Source organism: Cyphomyrmex costatus, unplaced genomic scaffold (assembly GCF_001594065.2).
Source record: "Cyphomyrmex costatus isolate MS0001 unplaced genomic scaffold, Ccosl1.0 scaffold208, whole genome shotgun sequence".
Lineage (NCBI taxonomy): Eukaryota > Metazoa > Arthropoda > Insecta > Hymenoptera > Formicidae > Cyphomyrmex > Cyphomyrmex costatus.
In genome coordinates this window covers 110,751-116,943 of record NW_017276126.1, presented here as the reverse complement: position 1 = coordinate 116,943, position 6,193 = coordinate 110,751, and the positions used below count along the sequence as shown (strand labels likewise).

General features: G+C 28.8%; 1 pseudogene; it reads left to right on the top strand.

Annotated features, from left to right (window-relative positions):
• LOC108773433 (putative nuclease HARBI1) overlaps window positions 1-4,594 on the top strand; it is a 6,238-nt pseudogene extending 1,644 nt beyond the window's left edge.
• The last annotated feature ends 1,599 nt before the right edge of the window (window positions 4,595-6,193 follow it).

Below are 6,193 nucleotides of genomic sequence, written 5' to 3'. Positions count from 1 at the left end.
TGTGTGTGTGTGTGCGTGTGTGTGTGTGTGTGTGTGTGTGTGTGTGTGTGTGTGTGTGTGTGTGTGTGTGTGTGTGGATTGGGTATCAAATCACAAAATGAAATCAACATATTAAATAGTTTCCAATTTATTTTATTAAAAAAATTTTTTGAGTTGAGAATTTGATTTAATGAAAAAATAGTACATATATACTTAATGTATATCATCATAAAATTAAAATTATATTTGCATCAATAGAGAAAAAAATTTTTACTTTGTATATTTTATAATACTTTTACAAAATAATAATAAAAATTGAATGAGAAAATGTTCAATTTTGTTTACTTGTAAATAAATATTTAATTTGGTGAATGTTTAATTCTTATTTATCATTATATAAATAAAAAATTCAACAAATTAAAATTTATTTAATTTTATCATAATAATGGATATAAGTACTTTATGGCTGCTTTATATCGCGCAGATTCGAATTACAAGTGAAACTGAAGTAAAATCTACATTTTCAAAAATGTAGTTTATTCATATATTATATTCATATATTATATTAAACAAACGTAAATACAGCCATTTCTTTGCAGATATCACAGAAATAAAAACATAAAATATTAATATTATTATATCTCCAACAGTAATTAGAAGTACATTCTATAACCATAAACATCTATTAAAAAATTCAATTTTTTCTTATTCATGAAATGCTGTATTAAGGTTTTTACAATGACTATAATTTTTGTTTTATATAGCTACTCTATTTTTGAATGCGTCCCATTTTAATAGTAAGTCTTAAATAACGAAATCTATATTTTAATTTTTGCTTTCCAAATTAGTTAACTTCTTCTTTTTTATGTTTAAAGTAGCATTCATTATTTCCATTTTTAGAGAATGTTCCTCAAGAAATTTCTCTTTCTGTAACTTAACAAATTCCAACTTTCTTTCGATTAATTGGTCATTAAAGTTAACATACTTTTTAGATCGTTGGCCGGTTTCAATATCAACATATTTTTTTTGTTTATAAACCATTTTGTTACCTGAAAAAATTATATATCTGTTTAATGTTTTAGATATTTTTAGTCTTCTAAATATTATTCTAGTAATAAGTATTTAATGAGAGTTAAGTCAGTGACACACAATGCTTTCTTTCCTGTTGTATTGCTAGTTGAATTAGCATTATGCTAATTAACAAGATGTTAATTCAGTAGAAAAAAAAAAGCATTGAGTAGCGCCGGCTTCAATCAATACATTGAAAAAACATAAATATGAAAAAACGTGGGAAAGCATTTAAAATTCAGTTTCTATTTTTTAATTAGATACATGGAGATTTTTTTTACATGTCAACATAAACACTTAAATTTAACGCGTAATCTTTTATAAGTATACTGACATACTTTTATAAGTATACTGACGTAAGTATACTCACGAGTAGTTCTTAATTGCTTACTAACAGATCTTTTTAATAAGCTTACTGATTTTTCGGACCAGTTATTCTTATCATTCTCTTTATTTTCAGTATTTATTTCAGATGAATCTGTATTAAAAAAAAAGTGTTATTTTGTTCGTACAAACTTATTTCATATTAATTGTATTTATTTTGAGTACCTGTTGTTACTTCAAAATCTGTTCCTGAAGTCCCTTCGACATTTATTTCTATCGGTACGTCAAGAAATGATACTTCTGTTGCATGTTCGACATTTGTTTCTGTTGCTAGATTAAAATCTTTTTGTAAATCAGGTAAGGTAAATGTATAACTATTTTCCGAATTGGTATTTTCCAAATTAGAAGCTACGAAAAACATTTTTATATAACATTTTTTTAATTATTATTTTATATAATTTTTATAATATTTAGATAACTATTATTAAGTATAATTGAAGATATGTTATACACATTTTTTCTCGTAAACAATAATTACATACATTATATATATGTAATACATTTTCATATTATGCAACTTCAATGTTACAAAAATTTAAAACAAATTTAATTTAGCATTATATTATTAAAGAAGTATTTTAGAATTTCGTTTATAAATTTATAGATTTTGAACTAAATATTAACGATAAAATTAAACTTTATATATAAACTTTTTTTATGACTATACTTACTATTCATTTGTGAGTCACAATCATAATTATTACTTAATCCAGTAATTTGTTTCCCAATTATATCTTTTATTGCTATATCTACGTCTGTAATGTCTACAGGTGTATGTGGTCCACCACCAGTTTGTTTATTGTATCTTTTTTCATTGGAAAATCTTTGTTTTGTTCTTTTTTTCATATTAAGATACTTTTCTTTTAATTGTTTAGAATTACGTACATTCTGGCCACTATTAGAATTAAATTCTTTTTCTATTACTTGCCATGCCTTTTCTTTGTCTTTCCAAGTAGTTGCATTACTTTTTCTGTTTTCTATTACCAATTTATATTTTTCGACAAGAGCCACTAAAAGTTGTTCTTCGTCTCTTGAAAAGTTGATTCGTTTATTGCAAGAAATTTCCATATTTACTATACAAATAAAATTTAAATTATCAAAATGATCAAAATCTAATTAACATTATAAAAATTATCAGATTAGTAAACATCGGATTTCTTATGCAGATATTTGTGCAGACATGCACCAAATGTACAAATAAGCATATACACAAATAAATAAATGAATGCATTTTTAGAATGCTTTTTTAATAAAATTATTTTTATTTTAAATATTATTTTGATGTTACTTTCTAATCCACTCTCTAAATAAATAATTAATTGCATAAGAATCCGATGTCTATTGATTACTTTATATATGAATAAAACAATTATTTTCTTACATTTTATAATATACGTTACACAACAAACTTTTTCTGGAGATTCAATATTTACCTGTCGTATCTAAAATTGATTTCTTCATTTATCCAGTAAATTATCCTGTATCGTGTAAGTGTAAACGAAAGTTTCATGAGTTTAATTTACAGGTTAGGTTTGTATCGTTTCTCTTCTGGAACACGAATGCCAACATTAGAAATTTGTTGAAGAATACAAGTTTACTGAAGGTCGATTAACTGATAATAAATTATACATTGAGAAACGCAGTGACATTTAACTTGAAGGTAAATCTTGTGGTTAAGGTAACCTGACTAAAGGAATTAACCGCATAATGAAAAACCGGGCTTACAACTTCTTCTCAAGTCACTTTTACATTTTCCGTTAAGAATACCGAGTAAAAAGCAAAAAACAAAAAAAAACTTATTTTCAGTACAAAAATCGCGATAAATCGTTCGATATCTCGAAAAATGTCAGTCGCACGACAAAATATTATATGACAAAAATTGAAGAGCATAAAAAACCTTTAAAATGGGCCTTGTAACGACCTTTTAAGTTGATTAGAACCCGAGTTATTGCGAAAAAACCATTTTTTTGGAGTTTTTAACTGTAGCAAAAAAGCCAACCGGGAAACAGAGGTCGAAAACTTCAAGTTAAGCTTTTCTTGACATCCCTGAGACCCCCCAAAAAGAAAATTGCTGCTTCCAATTTTTTCTTTTTTAAATGTACATAATGACTAGACTAGAACAGGGAAAGGTGTAGAATAGTGATTCATAAATGATAAGAAGAGTACCTCTTGTATTCATTTTGATTGCATTTATTCTTGGTCTGTTATATTGTGTGTGTGCGTGCGTGGGGGCGTGCGTGCGTGTGTGCGCGCACGTGTAAAAATAGTACTTGTTATAATACATATATGGCAGAAATAATACATTAATACGTATAATTTTCCAGAAATGATACGTTAACTTTGAAACTTTTTTTATTAATAACTTTTTAACGAGTTAGGTCCGACGGTTAAAACTTCCTCAAGGTCACTCAGGGTAATGACCTTGACAACATATGTCAAGGTCAAAGTCATTGGGGGAGGCTCCCCTAATCTACATTTTTACCAAAAATATAGAGAAAGGTATGACAAAACTTCAAAGAAAAAGTTTTACATTATGCCCTGGTAGAAATTTCGATGAGGCTATTTTATGGCTATGACAATTGCAACAAATTACTATCAGGGATAGTAATATTATAATAATTACATTTTTCTAATTTATATGTGCAAATCTCAGAAACTTTTACATTTTAGGTCATAAAAGCGAAAAAGTCTTCCTTGTTTGACAGAAAATTTAAAAGTTTCTGGGGTTTGCCCATATAACAAGTATAATTTGCTATAAACACATGTTTTTGTTACATTCTGAAGATTAAATACTTTCGAAGCAGAACTTAGTTTAATTTAATTTTTTACATATTGTAATTTGGATTAAAATATTTCAACAAAACAATAACTTATTTTACACTATGTCATAGTATTTATTTTGTAGTAAAAAAAGCCTCATTATGAAATTAACACAAATTAATCATATTTTAATTATTACTGCCTAAAATCGATATTTTTGTTTATATTTATGTAGATGATCATTATGAATAAAACTAAGTAGACAATGTTAAATGTATTCGTATACATTTCAATAGGTGTTCATCCTGAAGTTGAAATATCTGAAGATGATACTACAGATATCTTTGAGCCAAATTTTTCAGATGAAGGTAGCGATTACGACATTAGCGACAAAGAAGACTGAAAAATGTTCATTAACTTTAATCAAATGTAATATAGTAAATTGTTCATATAAAACATGATTTTCCATTATATAAAACATGATATTTTAGCAATAACTTAATGTACATTTCTTTCAAACAAAAATTAAAAATTTTGTAGTAATTTTTAATGCATTGAAATGTATATTTTCCCGTAATGAACATTACGTCCCCAAATTGCTGAATATAATAGTAAAATTACCAAGAAATGTCTTTCCGTGTACAACGTATTCTGAATCACCGATTTCAAAAACTACCAAGTACGAGTAAGAGTTTCATTTGAATCAAGTAAGATTTCGTGTTTTGATCCGCCATATTAAATCCGCCATTTGGAATTAAATAAAACCGACAACGAATTCGTAATCAGCGAATACAAAAATCTTAGATTATTCCGATTGTCATATAAACAGAGTAAGGTTTCATATTTTGGTCCGCCATTTTGGAACCGCCATTTGAAATTTCGAAGTTCTGACATGAGATTCGTGATCAGTGACTTCAACAACCCAATTTGGGTCCTTGTAATTATCTCAATGTACATAAATGTCCCCGAACACAAAACGGTGTTACAGATGGAAACGGGACCCGCCAAGTTGATTATCATGTTCATCCGTCTTTTGTGGCATTATATGTGGACGTCCGCATGAAAAGGGCCCACTTTGTCGATTTTGGGTTTCTAAGATAATCGCAATATTCTAAGTATAGTTCAAATTTCTAAAATTTTTGTTATGGTTTAGGAACAATCTTGAGGGTCTATCGCGTTGAATGGCACATGATTTACGACTCCAAACTCACAAGAAATAAGAAATTTCATTTTTTAAACTTCGATTTTCTCCGAAAATCAGACCGACAAAGTGGGCCCTTTTCATGCGGACGTCCACATATAACCATTTTTGAAGAGAATTTGATGCTCTATCTTATTAATTTGAAAATTTTTTTCCTCCGATTTGTATTCTTTAAATGCAAAAAATCGTGTTTCTTAGCGGTTTTTTCAAGATGGCGGCTTCAGTAGGTCCGACCGCAAATTTTTATTGTCATATTCGTAATCAGCAGGCAAAAATACGTTGAAAACATGTACTGAATATTTTTTTTAGGTGCTGTAAGACCATAATCAATTTTTTCCAAGTGGTGGATTCATTGCCCTCTTTCAAGACCTCCCACGAGGTTTGGCTACACCTGAGGGAGTCGCCACTCTGAATTTGTATTCTTGGAGGTTCTAAATGTCCTTTCCACATGGAGGCGGTCTGTTTTATTCTTTTCAGACATTATTTTTCTATTTTCTTTGATTGACTTTAAAACTGATCTCTTTACGTGCAAAAAACCCGCAACATAAATATTAAGCTACACCTGCGAAGGTCGCCAATCACGCGATTATCATTTTTTAACACCAGAAATGCATTGCACTTCGCCGCAAGTTGTTTGGCTTCGGCGAAAAAATCTTCCGATACTGAATCACCCCTAACGCAAAAACGCTACACCTGCGAAGGCCGCCACTTCATTTTAATACATTTTTCCACCCTCCATAAACGGTTTTTCCTGGTGGCGACCTGTTTGGCTTCGGAAGAAAAAAATCCGGCCATAAACAG